At 41.1% G+C, this 18,431-nt stretch overlaps 1 protein-coding gene across 14 annotated transcripts in view; it reads left to right on the top strand.

Moving 5' to 3' along the window:
- Positions 1–18,431, top strand: part of ARPP21 (cAMP regulated phosphoprotein 21) — a 248,662-nt gene that overhangs the window by 67,910 nt on the left and 162,321 nt on the right. For 3 of the 14 annotated variants that reach the window (XM_081164487.1, XM_081164486.1, XM_081164478.1), the window contains exon 1: positions 6,840–7,718. The exons of 2 other annotated variants lie outside the window; for them this stretch is intronic. The gene's annotated coding sequence lies outside the window, so the exon portion shown is untranslated. 9 more of the 14 variants (XM_081164480.1, XM_081164490.1, XM_081164491.1 and 6 more) reach the window with 9 other exon arrangements.

The raw sequence follows: 18,431 nt of genomic DNA, 5'->3' as shown, positions 1-18,431 counted from the left end.
TCTTATGGTGTCTTATAAATTGATGGTTTCAGAAAACCTAAGTACAGTTTTCATTCCAATACTTTACAGTTCTTTGGACAGAATTCAACACCCCTTTGCAACAATAGTTAATAATACCTTGAGGAACAAACAAGAATGTTACTTTTCTAGGACCAGGGCAGAAAATAATACACTTGATTTTCTTTCATATCAGTTCTCATTCGTAGACTGGTTTTATCCAGAGCCACAGTGATGACCACTATTTGAACTGCTTTGTGTTCTGCTAAGCAAACAAACCAGAAGCCTTTTTGTTTTCTAGGACTAAGACAGTAATGTTTAATATAATGCTCAATAATAATTTTATTTATTAAAGCAAATTATTGTTAGAGGTTCCTTGTTGATTTAAGATTAATCATATTGGTCTCTGATGTGATATACTGTTGAGCAGGTTTTTTTCTTAAAAAATGTATAGGGGTACTCTCATTTTTCTACTCATATTGAAATACTGCCCCTCAATGAGGCCAAACTTACATTCACAAAATGTTTAGGGGTACGCGTACCCCTGCGTCCCCCCAGAAAAAAAGCACTACTATTGAGCCATTATAAGGCAATTCTATGGTAGCAATGTTACATTTGTAAGCTTTTTTACCCAATAGTTTGTCTTTTGGCTAATATTATTTTACTCCAATTAACATTAAAGTATTTGTTTCTTGACTGCCTTGATCTTCCTTACAAAAATAATTCAAAAAGTATGACAGGTATTTTAAGTGCTCTCTTTTTATTGTTTTTTAAAAAGATGTGACTAATGTAACAGACTTCAACCTCAAGAATTTATCTGTAGCTTGGAAAAATGTTTTCTCTATAAGTACGAATCACCCCCCCCCCATATGCGGCAAAACGTTTCATGGGCAAGTGTCAAATTCAAGATAATGTTTATTGGAAATGGGGGATAAAACATTTTCTGGCAAATGACCTGTGGCCAATGTAACATGTGATTATTCCTTGATAGACACCCACAAATAAACGCCTCTATGACATTTTACTATGCATTCACGAGGTGCAGATCATCATCATACTTGTGGGACGTTGTAGTGCCCACAGGAACTTACACCTAGCTGTGGTGACACCCTAACGATTCGGTTTTTTCAACCTACATGTATCATTTGCAGGCATGACAGATGTTACTGCAGTCTCCATTTAAAAAAAGAAAGAAGAGAATTCCATACTAATAAATACCATCTCACATCACCTGGCTAACAAATTTTATTTTCAATTTCCCAATCTCAAATTTAACAATAACAATGTTGCAATTTGACACCCGTACTTCAATGGCTGTTTCTTCTTCCTCACTTTATTACGCCACAATGATATTTCCCAGAGTCCTAAAAAGAGGTTTAAATGATGCATGCTACGTACCTTGGACCATTGTGCTGTTTCTTTGATCACAATAATTGTAGGGTGTAAAGCACATTTCAGTTAATATCTCACCTCATTTTCATAATGCTAAGAACCCCAAAGAAGCGAATAAAATTAAAACACATAGAATTTTCTTTTCATTTGTTGAAGGAGGGAAAATATCCCACCCCAATGTAACACACTCATGTTTTGCTTTCCTAAGCTTATCTGATTTTGTTCCAATGCAAAATTTATTGTCCTTTCACCTAATGGGAAAGTAAAACTATACATACCATAAACAGTCATTAACCCATTATGTATTTTCTTGGAGAACTCTTTAACTGAACTTTAGAAGAAGAAACTTAAGAGAGATTCAGAGTCATCTTGCATAGCACACTGTGGGGCTGGATCGAGACACATCAAAAAAAGGGTTTCAGGAAAATGCGTTGTAAACCTGAAAGTGGGAAATCACATTGGCAAAAGACAGAACTCCACAGCGCCATCTGGTGCCACAGCGTTTTAACGCATATAAAACGCTTTTTCTTTACTAAGGTGGCTGAGTCCTGGGTTGTTTTATTCATCTGTAAAGTGACATTTTGAAACTTTGGGAAATTATCTTTAAAATGATATAGAACATGTTAACTATATATGAAAATGAGAAATGAGACTGTAGGTTGACATTTTCATGGAATTACCATATATACTATATGTATAGTGTTCAAAGAGCTTTGCATACATTATTTTGGTCAGTTCTTACAATTGTAAAGTAATCCTTACAATCCTTTAGAGAAGATAATTATTAATTGTCACTATAATGTAGCTATGGTATCGATGCTGCAAGACAGTGCTTTTACCTAAATCTAGCTAGTGAAATAATGGATGAGACAAGATTTTAATTATATTTTTTTAATTGCATTTTGGCCTTCAAGTTGACTACACAACATTTGACAACTTCAGTCCCTCATTAATGTTAGACTTCTCTGCCTTGCATGCCACCCTCCATTAGAATAGCTTCGTGTGTGCGTTTATGTATGCTTTGGGGCATAAAAATAGCCAGCAGAAAAAGAGTTACACAGCTCCTTGCACCCACTACTGTTCTGCTAAAAATTGCAGGTACTGGATTCATTAAATGCATTTTTGTGTAATGTGTAGTTTGCCTCCAAATTTTCCTAATGGTGATGTTTTATTACAGAGCAATAATAATAATTAAAAGTTTGTAAGCTTTTATTGATTACTGAAAAATTAGGGCAACAGAGTGCAATCAGTTTGAGCAATCAATCACTGAAAGTGTGAATGGCAATTAGACTTGCCCTGTGAAGTCATCATTGAAGTGGACCATAACAAAAGACTCTTGGACTACAGAAGCATCCCTCATAGGTGCCCACCCAGATTCTGATTAAAGGCCTTCTTTGGCAGTCTGTTCCACTGCTCCTTGTACCATCAGGACAATCTTCTAATTGTTTAGTATACATTTTCTATACATATAATTTTGAACCGATTCATTCATTCATCCTCATGAGCAACAGAAAACAAATCTGCTCATTGACCTAAGTGACATCCCTTCAAATCTTTGAAGATGACTATGTTATCAGCCATGTTCATAATCCATGCGCCTCCCCTCCCCATTCAATTCCTTCTGCCTTTTCTCATAGGACTTGGTATCCAAGTATCTCACCTTCTTTGTCACTCTCCTTTTCAAGTTGTCAGCTTCCAAGTTGTCAGCTCTGGTGTCCAGAACTGGACTCCAGGTAACATCTGGCCAAAGCAGAATAGATTAGTACCATTACTTCTTGTTACAGGGATAATATTATTCCTCTACACTGTTGATGCAGTCAAGAATTGCATTAGCCCTTTCAGCTACTGTGTTGCAGTGCTGACTCATCTTTAGCTTATAGTCTATTGAAACCCCTAGATCTTTTTCCACATCTACTGCTGTCAAAACTCATCTTGTATTTGTACATCTGATTCTTCCTAGCTAAATAAAGATATTTAATATATCTCTTTTTCATTCATGCTACTAGTTTTTGCCCCAGTTCTGCATTCTGTCCAAACCATCTTGAACCTTGTTCCTATCTTCCAAGACGGGGGTTCCCAAACTGTGATCCACAGATCAGTTGTGGTCCATGAATTTCATTCAGGTGGTCCACAGTCTGTATGTGGATTTGTCTTTGAATATGAGAGATGGCATGTCCAGCACATTAAATATTCACTGCTTCTTTTATTTCTTATGTTGCATTTTATTGCATTGCAATTTTAATTCTATAGAATACAATAAAATAGATAAGAAATAAAATAAGCAATAAAAGTGCATTTAAAATCATTGCTACAATTGCTACAACAGGCAAAAAAATCACTACATGGTCCAAGACCCTCAGCAATTTTCAAGTGGTCTGTTGCAGGGGGAGTTTGGGAACCACTGTTCTAAGATATTGGATACCCCAATCCAGTTTGGTATCCTCTGCACAGTCCATCTCAGTTCTGCTCTTTCACACCCAACCACCTTTTCCTGTTGCTGCTTCCCATAAAAACACAAAAGATCCAGTATGGAGAAAGAAAAGTCAGTAGTGTTATCAGGGCAAGACTTTGAGGGTGGAGGTCTAGATACCCACTCAGCAGAAGTTTTTATTATAATCATTTATTACTTTATATACCACATACGCCAAAATGGCTTCCAAGTTGTTTGCAACAATAACATAAATCCATAACTAAACTACACAGTAACAACACATCCTTAACTAAAATATACAATAAAACAATTTAAAAGCATATGAATTACAACTGTTGAAAAACAGTTAAAACCATCAAATCACAAGTTCAGTGGAATGCTTGTCTAAAAACCTATGCATCTTCAGGAGCAGGTGGAATGCCAATACTGATTGAAAGGTAAAGGTAAATGGACCCCTAACCGTTAGGTCCAGTCGCAGGCGACTCTGTGGTTGTGGCGCTCATCTCGCTTTACTAGCCAAGGGAGCTGGCATACAGCTTCCGGGTCATGTGGCCAGGACGACTAAGCTGCTTCTGGCGAACCAGAGCAGCACACAGAAATGCCGTTTACCTTCCCGCCAGAGCGGTACCTATTTATCGACTTGCACTTTGACATGCTTTCGAACTGCTAGGTTGGCAGGAGCAGGGATGAAGCAACGGGAGCTCACCCCATCACAGGGATTCAAACAGCCAACCTTCTGATCAGGAAGTCCTAGGCTCTGTGGTTTAGACCACAGCGCCACCCGCATCCCACTGACGTGGCCTCTCTTATTTCAGCAGGGTGTCAGCAGTGAAAAAGGCCAGCTCCGTGTCACCACAAGCATCATCAGGCTGTGGCAAAACTAACCAGGTTCCATTAGCCGATTGTCATGCCCTTACTGGACATGGAAGAAGACTCCTTGTTTTGGATAACCTGGTCCAGGGTTATTTAGGACTTTGTAAGCAATTAGCCAAACCTTTAAATTGTCTCGTGGTGAAGAAGCAGCCAGTGCAGATCCCTTAGGAAGGTGCCCAAAATAAGCAAGCATTTTAAAAGAAGTGAAAATATCGTCCAAAGAGCTCTCCAGTGATACCATGAAGTCCATAGTCTAAAATTATCTAACTAGGGGGAGTAGGTAGCAGGTGGAGAATGATACCCTTTAACTGGGAAATTATGTTATGTGAATGTCTTTTCCCACAGGGTGTGATGATGCTTGTAGCCCCAGGGGCAAGAGGGGGTAGCAGGCTGAGGAGAGCTACTTACAACATAAGCAAGGATTGTTTATGATCACAGGAACAAGCCTCCTCAGGAGGTACATTAGTTAGTATAGGCCACTTTTGGTGTAGTTGGCTGAAAGCCTCCAATCACTTGAGGTGTGCACAGTTTGCTAATCCACACTCGGTTGGGGGAGTCATTCTTGTACAAGACTGTTTGAAAGGCAGGTGTTGACTTCCAAGAATCCCACAGGGAGATTCCAATGATTATTTTTTTTTAAAAAAAAAAAAGCTTCATAAAGGATGTAATTGCTGCCTCCTACTGCATTTATGTAGTTCCTTATTGGTTTGTGGTCTCCTGCATTTTTCTCAGCTTTGAAAAGCTGCGATCCTTCCGGAAACACACAATTGTAATATACAAATGTGTACATGCACACACACACACACACTTACATTTTACCTATTTATTTTTAGCAAACTTAAGAGCTATCAGAAACATACCTTTCCTTCTGATTCATCTGGGCAGAAGAGGGTGAAAACATTTCCTTACCTTAGTGTATGCAATATGCCTGTTTCCTCTTTCTCGTTGCTGTGATGGGTTTAATAACTGCAGCTAGTGGTATTAAACGTTTCTGCCTCCTTTCCGATTATTCTAGTGGGGTGTGTTGGGGTGACAAGGCACTCACTAAACCATGCCGTTTCCCAGCAGCTAGCTCTCTGGGACTGCTGGAAATGATCTATAGCAATTACATCTGGGGCTGCAGCAGCTATAATTTTGTTACATATTAATATCCACCTAGCAAAAAAGAGGTGAATGCCCCTTCCTCAGCTGGGCAGAGAACGAGCGCTCTGGATTTATTCGGCTGGGCAAATAAGTGGTGCATCAGCAAGATGAGCGCCAATTATCACATTTTCATATTGTGTGTCAGGTTTGCACACAGCAACATGCTTAAAAGAAACAGGACTGAAGCCAGGTACTGAGACGATGGAGGGATGGAAGGACGGATGATGAGACTGCCAGTCGAAAACTTCAAAAGTAAGGGAATACGGAGGAGCTGCCCTATTTGTTGCCTCTTCGGGATCTGTGGATTTGGAATATTTCAAAACAAGACATGCTCAGTCCATCCATCAGATTCTCTGCCTTGTATTTGCATTATTAAGGGTTCAGCCCTTCACACACACACACACACACAGAGAGAGAGAGAGAGAGAGAGAGAGAGAGAGAGAGAGAGAGAGATTCATGCAAACATGTGCACCCACCCACATCTTGCATCTCTAGGGTGGCCAGGTGATTTTCGCCGCCCTCCCCAAGCCATCAGTCCTGTGGGACTCCAGTGTTTAGATCTGTGGGCTGCTATGCAAGGTCTGCCAAAATAAAAAGCATCCGTTTTAAAACAGGGCACACAGAGAAATGCAAATTATTCCCCAAATGAATCTTGGGGGGGGGGAGGCTTCATACAAAATCTCCCCCACAACCCTGCTTAAAACTTAACTGCTGAGGTAAAGCAAAACCCTGTTGTTGTTGCTGTTGTTTTAAAAAAACCGCAATCCATAACAACAACTCTACATTTGAATGGTTGGGGGCATATTTGGAGAAAAACGGCCAGAGATTAATGAAGCTTCTCCTTATTAGCGCTGTTCGTGTGGCTTTTGTGTCTCACAGCTACAGGCTGAGGATGGGCGGGCGCGAGCGCTTGAGTGGGGAGGGGGGCATGGCGAATGGATGACACAACGTGCCGGCAAAAACACACACACCACACACACACACATTTATGAGGCAGCCAGGAGCCCGCCGCGCCGTGCGCGCGTCTCTGCTCGTGGAGTTAGGGAGCAGGAGGGGAGAGAGGCCAGCAGGCAGCCGCCGCCGCCCCGTGATAAAGACGGCGGCGGCAGAGTCAGCAGCTCTCCCGCTGCTGCTGCTGCTGCCGCCGCCGCCGGCAGAATGAGCGGGAGCGCGAGAGGCGCTAAGAGCCGAGCCGGCGAGGAGGGCGAGCGCCTGGCACGTTGTCTCCGGTGGGCCGCGTGGGCGGGGAGAGGCGAGGCTGAGGGGGAAGAAGAAGAAGAAGAAGAAGAAGAAGAAGGGGAGGCGGCAGCAGCAGCAGCAGCAGCCAGTGCTAGTTGAACGGAGGGGACGACGGGGCGGAGGACGCCGAGGAGCCCGCCAGCCGCCGAAGGGTTGGGCCACAGGCTGAGGCAGCGCGCGAGGGGAGGGGTGGGAGACGGACAGAAATAGAGGCGGCCGACACGGCGGGAGGAAAGCGACCGGAGGCGGCGGCGGCGGCAGGAGGACGGGATTCGTGAGGGGGAAGGAAGGCAAGGCGGGCGGGCGGGCGGCTCAGTCTGAGGGGAAGGGGAACGGAGGCAGAGCGGGAGAAGGCGGGCGGCGCGGCGGGGCGTGAGGGAGCCGAGCGGCCGAGACAATAAAGGCGAAGTTCCGAGGGGAGGCGGAAGGGGCGCGGGGCGTGGAGGAGCCGGGGAAGTGAGGGAGGGAGAGAGAGTGTGAGGCGAGCGGAGGACTCGCCGCCCCGGGAGCCAGAGTGCGAGGAAGAGGAGGAGAAGCAGACCATGCCTTCCCGGAAAGCAGGCGTCGCGCTGTAGCAGCGCCCTGCCCTGCAGCCCGAGCAGCCCCAAACTCCGCCAAGAAGCCGGTGCCGCGTCCATTGCAGGTAAACGCCAAGCGACCTCCCCCTCCCCGCTAACCACCCCCTCCCCGCCTACGTGTGGACGCACGCGCGCGTGTCTTCGTTGCCTTCGCACCCGCCTCTTGTCTCGCTTGTCCCGAAGCCTCTCGCGCCTCTGCGATCGATCAGCGCGGGCAGGGAGGCAGGCAGGCAGGGTGGGTCTAGCGCGCGGCCAGATGGTTGTGTGGAGCTTCTGACGCGTGTCTTTCCCGTGCTCGCTTTCGGAGGGATCCGAGGTTTGTAGCGAATGGTGCTGGGGCTGAGCATTTTTAGGGAGTTCTTCTGCCCAGGTCGACGCGAGGTTCCGGAAGATGCCTTTTCCACGCAGGGGGGGCTCGTGGGTGGTGGGGTGTCGACACCATCCTTGCATCGGTTATGCGTGTGTTTTGGAAAGGTGGGCTGGGTTTCCCGGGGAGAATAAATACAGGCAGGCGCTGAGAAAGTTTCCCCACTGAGCCACGATCCTCTCTGCCAAACATACGTGCCCCACAGACACGCGTCTCGCGTCTTGTTATGAACGTGCTGCTTCATCTCCCGCTTTCCACTTGCGCAGTAAATAACAGATGGCGGATAATTTAGGAGCGAGGTTGGAAGTGACTGGCAGAACTGCTAGCGATGGGGAAATCGCACAGGTTTGGGTAGGTGGTTTGAAATCTGTTGGAAGCATCGCTTCCCTGATAAGATTCAGGACGCGTTGGCAACATGGGAGCATTCTCAAAATGACAGCTCAAGAAATCCCACCCTCACGCCAGAGATCAGATCCCAGATGATAGGAAAACTTCAAAAAAGATGCTTTGATTTGACAATGGAGTTGGAGAAGCATGGTAATTTCAGCTGTCTTTTGCCATTATGATTATCGGAATATTTCCTTAGCACTAGTGGTTTCCAGATAGTGTGTAAAAGAAGGGGGGGGGGAATAAAGCATAAAACTTTCTTAAAATTGTCAGAAAGGCAGTAAAGCATCTTGTGTTGTTTTCAGGTATTCCTAATGCTTACGTGTTTTGATTTGGTAGAAAGTAGTACATTTGGGTTAGCATCCATATGATGTCATGGAAGAAATAGCTTTGCAGCTTGCTGTATCTCATTTAAGTATCTGAAATTAAAAGTCAGCTGTCTGAACTCTGCTGTGTTCATTGCTTGCAGTTACTTCATTGCTATTATGTTACACTTTTATCTGAACATTTGTATCCACCAGATGCTTTGTTTTCTTGGGGATAAACAAAGCATGGGTTTGTTCCACCATTCTTCTGTTGTACAACCAGGTTCATGTTGAGAACAACTTTTTCTTCTTCTTCTTTGCGAAAAGTACCATTTCATCCAGAACTCTGTGAGCCAGAAGCATTTTTCTGAACTGTATGCTTTCCCCTTTTCTGCTGCTGTGTTTAAATCCATCAGTGTTACAATTGTCCATATTGTGTAAGGCAACAAGAGAACTATATTGTTTTATGACTAACTGGATTGGCTTGTCTGTTGTGCTGTACATTTTTTTTTTAAAAAAACCTAACATTTTATGTTGCTTTAAGTATAAGAACAGTAAAACTTGTGTTTTGTGTTTGTTTTGCTTTTTTATCTGCATTGCTTAAAAATTTAACTGAATATCGTTCTTCTTAAGAGAGTTCATCGTGGATTGAGGGCAAGCTGCAATGTGCAATTAAGGCTTGCAAATAACTAATCTTACATTGACTTTGCTCTCAGTTTCCAACTGAGCCTGGTTGCCTTGAGAACTGTAGCCTTAGCGTCGTTAGAGCATTCTCCACTTGGGAGTTCGGGTGTGTTCTATTTGTAACACTACTTAATGAAGAAGCATCTCACTCTGCCATAAAGAAGCATAATGGACGAGGAGAGCAATGATTGGCTATGGCTACTGGGGGGAAAAAAGAAAAAGATTGCAAAGGTAAAAGCGGTCTGCGGGTTGTGGTGAATCATCATTCCCAATTCCATTTATGTTATTATGCTAGGCAGTATTAATACAGTATATTTTTAACAAATATTTTCAGTGCTTGGGGAGTGTGTGCGGGATAACTTAAATGAAAGATATTTTGAAGTTGTAATGGAAAGTTGTTGCTCCATCTGGGTTATTTTATGTTGTACAAACATATATTAATACTGTTTCCCCCCCCAAAAAAAATTTTGCTAATAAATATTTTCTGGAATAGCAATATTAAATAATTTTGTTAATATAGGCAATTCTATATGTGTCAATTGCACTATCATGCTATGATTGTGTAAGACTTTGAAGTTTATTCAATTTCTGTCATTCATAATCCTTGCTTCTGGTATTCACAGAAGGTAACAGCGGCAAACCTCTGGTGGTATTTATGGATTAAACAAAAGGCAAATTGTAAATTTGCATGGAAGGTCAACATAATGACATGTGTGCACATTGTTAGAGTATCATTTCATAAATCTGATGCATGCATCTGAAGTATTTTCAGAAGTTCTGTCTGTTGTATAAATAGGCTAGTGTTTCATGTAAAAACATTTTTGTTCTGTATTCTCTACCTACAGTATTATAAATGTTTATTCTACATAATGTTTAACATTTCAGTACTGTGAACCAGTGCTAATGTGCATCTTAATTTGTGTGTGTGTTATCCTTGTTGACTAAATCTGGCTTAAGTGACATAAATAAGTGTTACCTGTCTAAATCAAGTTTCGAAGTCTGTTGGGTGTTTACTTGAAACAAAGTGTGAGCTAATTAAATGGGGCTTACTCCCTATATGTGATAGTAACTCACCCTTCTGCAATATGAAGGCTTGTGAGCGTGTGTATGCTCACAAGAATATTAGTGTCTGTACATTACAGGGTGTTCCTAAACCTTGGGTATCTGCAGATATGATTCAGGTGAAAGGATATAAAACTGATCAGAAAATTGTATATGGAAGATATATTGGGATTTGACTGGGCAATTCCAGAGTAGCCAACTGGGACAAATAATTACTTGTCTCAGATCATCAGACAAATACATTGTTTTCAGATAACGCATTAACACTTCTCCATTTGCCCAGGCATAAGGATGTATCCATTTTTGGAGGACTGGCTACTTTATGCAGTATTTACTATAAATTGTCTAGAGAATGAGTTTTAGATCTTTTAAACTATCGACCATGATTGTCAAGGAGAAAGAAGCTACCATATGTTGTTCTTACCCATCCCTTCCAAAATGGGCATTTATGCTAAAAGGAAGGAGAAAGGTCCTTGTGTTAACTGGGGACAATGAGAACAGCTTAGTTAATATAAAAGGAGAAGGGTGTCTGTCATAGTTCTAGAATGTGACCGGAACAGTCTAGGTTTGGAAATTTGCTATGGGCATCAAAGTGCCAGAAAATGCCATAAAGTCTAGGAGCTAAGAATATGTGACAAGGTTATCTGACTTTGCAATAGGTTAGTTGTCATATTTTATGCACACCCAGCTCCACAACAATGGGCAAAAAAATCTACTTAAACAATCTGAAATGTAATTTTGGCAGTTTTCATTGGATCAAGAACTGATCTTTCTGGGAGTTCGCTAAAAGAGTGAAATGTCCCTTGAGTATCGTAAGTCTAGCTAGGGAACACAAATTGATTTCCCCCCTTTTCTTACTAATGCAAAGAATGAGAGGGCAGAAGCAAAATAACTATATAATATTCAGACATATTTTTCATTGTTTTAGATTGGAACTATGGGTTTAAGAGGAATCCTGTTTGGACTTACTTTTCAGAGAAAGGGCACAATTCAATAATTTTTTTGCCTGACGTTATGCCCAAAGAGTAGGTGATCTGGACTATAGATGGTTTCTGCACCATGTAAGAACAGATGAGTAGTCTTGCAGGATCAAATCAAAACCCTTCTAGTCCAATATTCTCTTTCTAATAGTGGCCAGCCAGATATTTCAGGAACCAAAGCAGGGTATGAAAGTGATAGCCACGTCCTGTAGTTTTCTTCCACATTTATGTGTGCAAAATTACACTGCTTCTGAACATGGAGATGCCATTTAACTACCATGGCTTATATAGATGCTATTAGTATGAAATATTGTAAGATGCGATGATCTTGGAAATCTATGAGCCACTTCACTGAAAGCAGGAGATTAGTCAGTCTGAGACTGGCCAGTTCTCTACCATACAGCACAGGAAATGGTAAACCTCAGTACCAACAGATCTGTTCCACTGTTTATAATTACTTGGACTCTGTTGAGCCACATCTGCCTTGGGCCAAGTGATATTGTTTACACTGTTCATAGTGCAAGACATAGTGAAGTGAGTATAAGAGTGGCATAATATAGCAAGACTGCTTTCTGAAGGGAGAACCATAGCTTATTGGAGTGGGAACATATCTAGCCAAATATGTTTCCTAAATGATCATTTTGGTTACTTTTTAGGATAATATTCTGAATGATTAGAAAGAACTGCATTACCAAAAATAATCTCTTAGAGGATTGCATTCATGTGAAGCAGTTTTTGGGGGGCGAGGAATCTCTAAAGGTTAACTACAGTGATTAGAATACTATGAACTTATTTTTTTTTTTTGCTCTTATTGATTAGTTGAGCACAGTGTTTCATGCAAAAATTCTGTGATGGCACCATTTCAACTGTCATAGTCATCTAAAGAATGCATACAAAATGATAACTGCAAAAGAAACCTTAATGTCTTAGAAGCATTTACATTATTTCCACATTAGGCACTTTTAATTTCCCCTAAGATGTCTTCAATGTAGAATCATTGCCATGATGTAAGTACAGTTTTCCAATACTGTGCAAGAGATGCCTGAGTATTAAGGTTTTGTATATGGATGGTTGAAATTGTATTTTGAGTATATCAGCACCCAAAAGGATGTAAACACAAGTATGGTCTCTTCCAACAAGACTTGATTTACTTTGGATCACACCCTGGTTTTTATTGTTTTAAAAACAATGGTCTCTTATCTTAAGAAAGCAAGTAAACCTATAAACAGTTTGTTCAAATGTGAGATATTCTATTTTAAATAGCTGGCCTCGAGACAGGTAATTTGACATAATCATAAGCAGTATTTAGTGGAGATATTGCATTAATATTTGGACTCATCTTTTCCTCTCTCTTTTTTTGGCATTTTGGCAATTACCTCTTTAAATATAAACCCCAAGTGAATCCAGATGAAAATAAGGTATCAGGAATCCTTTTCCTTTTTCTTTTAGTTTATTCGTAGTTCTTGATCGTGTATTCTTTAAAACCTGTGTATAAAGACTATAATTTTTTTTTCTCACCAATATAACTCAATATAACTTGTGCTTCAAGCAAAATATACTGAAATATTAATTTGTTTTTCTCATATGATTTTCATATTTTGCTTGGAGCACAAGCGAATTATGCCAACACAATAAAGAACAATGCAACTGAGCCCTATACCAAAACTGCATTGACTAAGGATGTTCACATCTTTGGCATGGTAAAAGGAATATGTTGTCAATGAACTGGACACAGTTATCTGCAGAGGAGCACCTCCCTTCACCTCCTTTCTCAAAAATGAGTCACAGGTGTTTTTATTTTTTATTTTTAAAGAAGGCAGTAGAAAAGCTTTACCTTTTTGCTTGTTAATGTGCTTGCATTTTAGCCTGTTGCCCACAAATCAGCGGCAGGGACATTATAATCATTTCATAAATATTACATCTGCAGTAGAATGGAAAGTCTTATTAGGCCACTGCCTTTTTCTAAACTAAGGCTTTTGGAACTTGGGAGCCTAATGAGCAAACTTAAATGGTCATTTGGGAAAGCTTCCAAAACACAAAAAGATCACTTAGGAGGGTTTTTTGGTCTCTGTCTCGATTCTCCTCATTGGAAAGAAATGAGTACAACAAAATCGTGCAGCTTCTCTCTGCCTTCCAGGTTACACAATACAGCTGCATCTGGTGTTTGTGCCAAACATTAACCCCCAAAGCCAGATAACTTCTTCTAGTCTTAGCTAATATTGGAGGCATGACTACATAAGGAAAAAGAGTAACCTACAAAATGCCATCATTTTAAAGAAAATTTCTTAGGACCATAGAAGGTGAACTTATATCAAGTCAGATCAGGAGATAGCAGGGACTGAATTTGGGACCTTTTTCATGCAAAACATATGCCTTACCCGTGAGTTACAGCGTGTTCCTTTCCTAGAAAGGACCGATCACCAAGCCTCTAGTGCAGGCATCCCCCAACCTGGCCCTCCAGATGTTTTGGGACTACAACTCCCATCATCCCTTGTTAACAGGACCAGTGGTCAGGGATGATGGGAATTGTAGTCCCAAAACATCTGGAGGGCCGGGTTTGGGGGTGCCTGCTCTAGTGCTTGGCCCCTTTTCTCTCTCCTTCAGTTTGCCTTCTTCTACTTCTGTTGATCTTCTACATTTCTTTCTTTTTCTCTCTGGTTCCCAGGTGCTTTTGTAACTGGATTGGGGTAACAAAGAGGTAGTACCCATAAGCAGAACAGGTTTCCTTGCACCTAGCAACTTAATCAGAATCCTGGCTCTGTAGCGTGCACCCTGATTCCTTTGAGAGGTTCCAGCATGTGGTTCGGTATGCTGAGTCTATACTTTCTACCTAGTCTTATTGTACCTACAATCTTTCTCATATGAAGATGTATTTGTCTTTAAAATATGTCTATGGATTGTACCCAATTGTGTCCATCCACTGATGGAGAACTCTTTGATCCAGTGGAGAATTTGATGAGCTAAAAGGGTGTGTGTGAAATTATGGAAATTTCATAATTATGGAATAATGGAAATTCCACAATTTCCACCTACCACACTGTACTGAAGGGTCTCCCAATCCCCTTGAACATATTTGGGGTGGGCATAGGAAGCTGCAGAGGGAAGGGGGATTCAGGGAAAATAGCCCCCTTTCCACTAACTCTGCTGGATCAAAGAACCTTTAAAGGAATAGAACTTTAATACAATCCTTTAAATCTATCACTATTCATAATTATTAATGTTTTGGACTTAGCAAATGAAACTATAGTTAAAGTTGACCTTTAGCTTGGCTTCTAGCAAAACCTACATTAAATCTTCTCATAATCTAATTCTTAAATAAGTTCAGCAAAAAATGGGCAGTGGAGAATGAGGTGCTTGTTTGGTGAAATCTACATTTTACCTGCCAGCAGGTGCTATGGCCTTCACACTTTGAAAAATAAGTGGTTGAGATCAGCTACCTCATTTAGACCACCTCAGTCTTAATGCCGTCTGATAATGGGTTGACCTGCAGATTGGACACATGTTGAATAAATCATTCTGAGGACTGAGCAGTCTGCAGCTCAGGAATGTGGCCAAAGGTGTAATTTCAATCACAAAAAAGTTATTTGATCCATCAAAGGCTTCTGTGAATGAAAGGAGGGAGGCATTCCTCCTTTCCCATTCAGCCCCTCCCCATGCCATGTGGCCCCTTCCCCTGTTCTACTATACCAAAGGAACCCCCAACTTCCCAGGGCAGATTTTGGGAAAGGGCACAGGGAAGGGAAAATGGTGAAAATCACCTCCCTCCTTCTGTGCACAGAAGCCGCTATTGGCTATAACCCTTAGTCATATGGTGACTTCCACTCAGATGCTACCACTCTGTGGGAGGGGTGGGGGAATTGAAATTTGAAATTTACAGGATGCATTTTTACGAGGTTATCAATCTGTTAGGTTTTAAGAGGAATGGCTTAGTAAGAGTGATTTTTTTTGGCAATTTCCCTTGGAAGAAAAATATACTTGCTTCACTCATTGAAACAGAATGTTTGAGCCACTAGATGTGTTTTTATGTGGCATTTAAGGGAAACAATCCAAAGCCTGAAATTCAGGCGATTGCCCACTTATGTGCTTTCTACTTAATGCATGACTAGAAATGTGTGAAAGACCAGCTATTATGAAATGCTGGAAGCCTGGTTTGTAGGAACAGGATGTCTCCCCTCTCTGCCCCAACTTCAGCCACTTGGAAAGGGGGAGCAGGTATGCCAATCTGCCTTGGCAGACACATCTTCCTGTAGAGGCATGCTTCAGTGGAGGCTGGGAAGGGCTTTGATCTGCTGTGGAAGGAGACAGAACTAAAGGCGGAGGCAACTGAACAGGAGCCTGAACAGAAGGGTGTTGTCCTCTCACCTAGAACCAGGCATCTTGCTCACCCTGATAGAGTGTGCATTTTAAGACTAGGGACTATTTCATGCTTAGTTGTTCATCGCTTCAAGTCGCATCAAGCAGTGTCTTGCATATGTGACTAAGTCTGCAATCCTGTTCTCACTTTTTTGGGAGTCTGTTCATGTAAACCAGGACTGTCCACCTGGTCGATGGTGATGTACCGGTCGATCGTGGGATGTCCCTGGTCGATCCTGGTTGATCGCGTGGTGGTGATTGATCGACCAAAAAAGTAAAGGTCAACAGCTCTGGTCATCCTCCCCCCAAAAAGCTGAACAACTCTGGTCAATCCAATGGGTAGATCACTGCCAGTTTATTTATAGTGGGAGTAGATCGCAGTCTCTTGGAAGTTTGACACCCCTGATGTAAACCAATCACCAACTGCCACAGATAGATATTTCATTCATACATCAAACTCTATACGTCTCATTTCCACCAAACACAGCCTTCAACGTGTGGCATACAACAATAATAAAGTCACATTGTAAAACAATATAATACAGTCAATTGATAACAATAAAATACAATTAAAAACATGTTGTTGTTTTTTAAAAATGGTAACTGTTAAGAGCAACAAAAAGCTGGAATGCAGCACACTCCAAGAATATACACAAGCTTTCTTGAGAGCTTGTCCCATGAGGATATCAGAGAAATAAGTGAAAATACTCTATCTGTGTTGAGGAGAACTTCACTAGACACACCTGAAAGAATTGTTCTCCAGAGCACATCCCAAGGGGGTATGTTATATGGGAGAAACATTTTCCTATGATATTCTTGTCATGGGCTTTTTTAATGTGGAATCCAGTATCTTGAACCTAGTAGGGAAAAACCATGAATACAATGCAGTGCTCTTTAGTTGACTTGCTTTAAACCCTCAACTTAGTGCTGAAATGATGTCAAATCAAGCTATGTATGTTTATGTGCATGTGCGCCAGCAGGGGCACATTTAGGGAAGGGAGATATATTGGATCACATGTGATTATTTGGGGAGCATGCTTATATTTCTGGCCAACGTACTGATTGCTTAATGACTTTTGTTATAAATGATGAAACAGATCTATTCAGGAGGTATGAACATTGACCCTTGTTGATAACATTGCTGTAGTTACGGGATATAAAGAAGTAACTGCAACAGTTGCCCTCCCGTTTAATATTGATTATCTCTAAAACTAGGACTTTCCTGCACTGCAGGAGGTTGGATTAAATGCCCCTTGGGATCCCCTCGACTACAATTATATAATCCCATGACTTTAGATTTTGCTGAGACTCTTACTACTCTTAAAACATTTTATACTCCTGGAATATGAAATGATACCCATGATTACAGGAAAGAGGAAGCATATAGAAGATACTGGATTATGCAATGTTGTAACATGTTTATATGCACATCAATTTACTGCAGCAACAGTTCCCATCAGGGATTGCTCCCAAAGAGAAATGGGACCGAAACCTTTTCTTCAGGGAGCTAGTTTAGAAGAGAGGGCGAGCACAACTTATCAAGATGTGCTTATTTATGACTCACAAAATATTATATTTAATTCAACATTACAATGCAATTTAACCAAAATATTGATGCTATGGCTGTAACCTATGCAGTTTGCATATCTTTGGCCCATAATGTCTGATCCATTACTAGCTCCGCTGAAGTAAAAATTGGAATCTGACAAATCTGCTAACTTCCAAAGCATCAGTTCTGAACAGAAACATCTTATGGACTCATTCTGACACAGTGAATTTTAGATTTTCAAATTTCTAGTTCATTGTTCTGAGATATATATATATATATATATATATATATATATATATATATATATATATATGCAGGTTTTGGTGTCTTCGGGTGTCTTCCCGTGTAAGAGTTGGGGTGTCTAGGCGACGTTTCGACGAGGTCTGTTCCAGTAACAAGAAGCCGAAAGCACCAGCCTGAAGATGACGAGTGAGACCTCGTCGAAACGTCGCCTAGACACCCCAACTCTTACACGGGAAGACACCCGAAGACACCAAAACCTGCATTCCTGTACCCGTGAAAATCTACGAAAGCATATATATATATATATATATATATATATATATATATTCAAAATATCACTTCAAAATTACAAATCTACATCTGATTATATGAATTCATTTCAGTTCTACAGTCTATCCTGCAAAACAGGAGGGATAGTCTGTTGCAGTCTTATATCTCTTTCAGTTTCAGATTTCTTAATGTGTTTCTTACCTCCTGCTCATTTTAATGCAGAAATGAATGCAAACAACAATAAAAACACATGGCAAACTTGTTCATTTATATGTAATTTCAAGATGAAAGGCAAATGCGTTTACTCTTACATGGCCTTGATCTAACATATGTAATTTCCTGAACACAATCTGAATTTTCTTCCAACAGTTTTGTAAGCCCCCCCCCCCCGCTCCATATTCTAAGTGGGGGTTTTTTGAGAAAAGGTTAACTCTTGGTAGGATACAGCAAGATCATACAAAACTAGCCATCTCTAATTACAATTCATATTGATAGATATTTTAATAGCCCAGGAGGAGTGCTGCAGTATGATTGACTTCCATTGACACAGGATTTTAACAAGGGCAAATTGAAAAGGA

Source organism: Podarcis bocagei (assembly GCF_964188305.1).
Source record: "Podarcis bocagei genome assembly, chromosome: 12".
NCBI lineage: Eukaryota > Metazoa > Chordata > Lepidosauria > Squamata > Lacertidae > Podarcis > Podarcis bocagei.
Note: the sequence above shows the minus strand (reverse complement) of the source record. Positions and strands in the feature narration are given on the sequence as shown.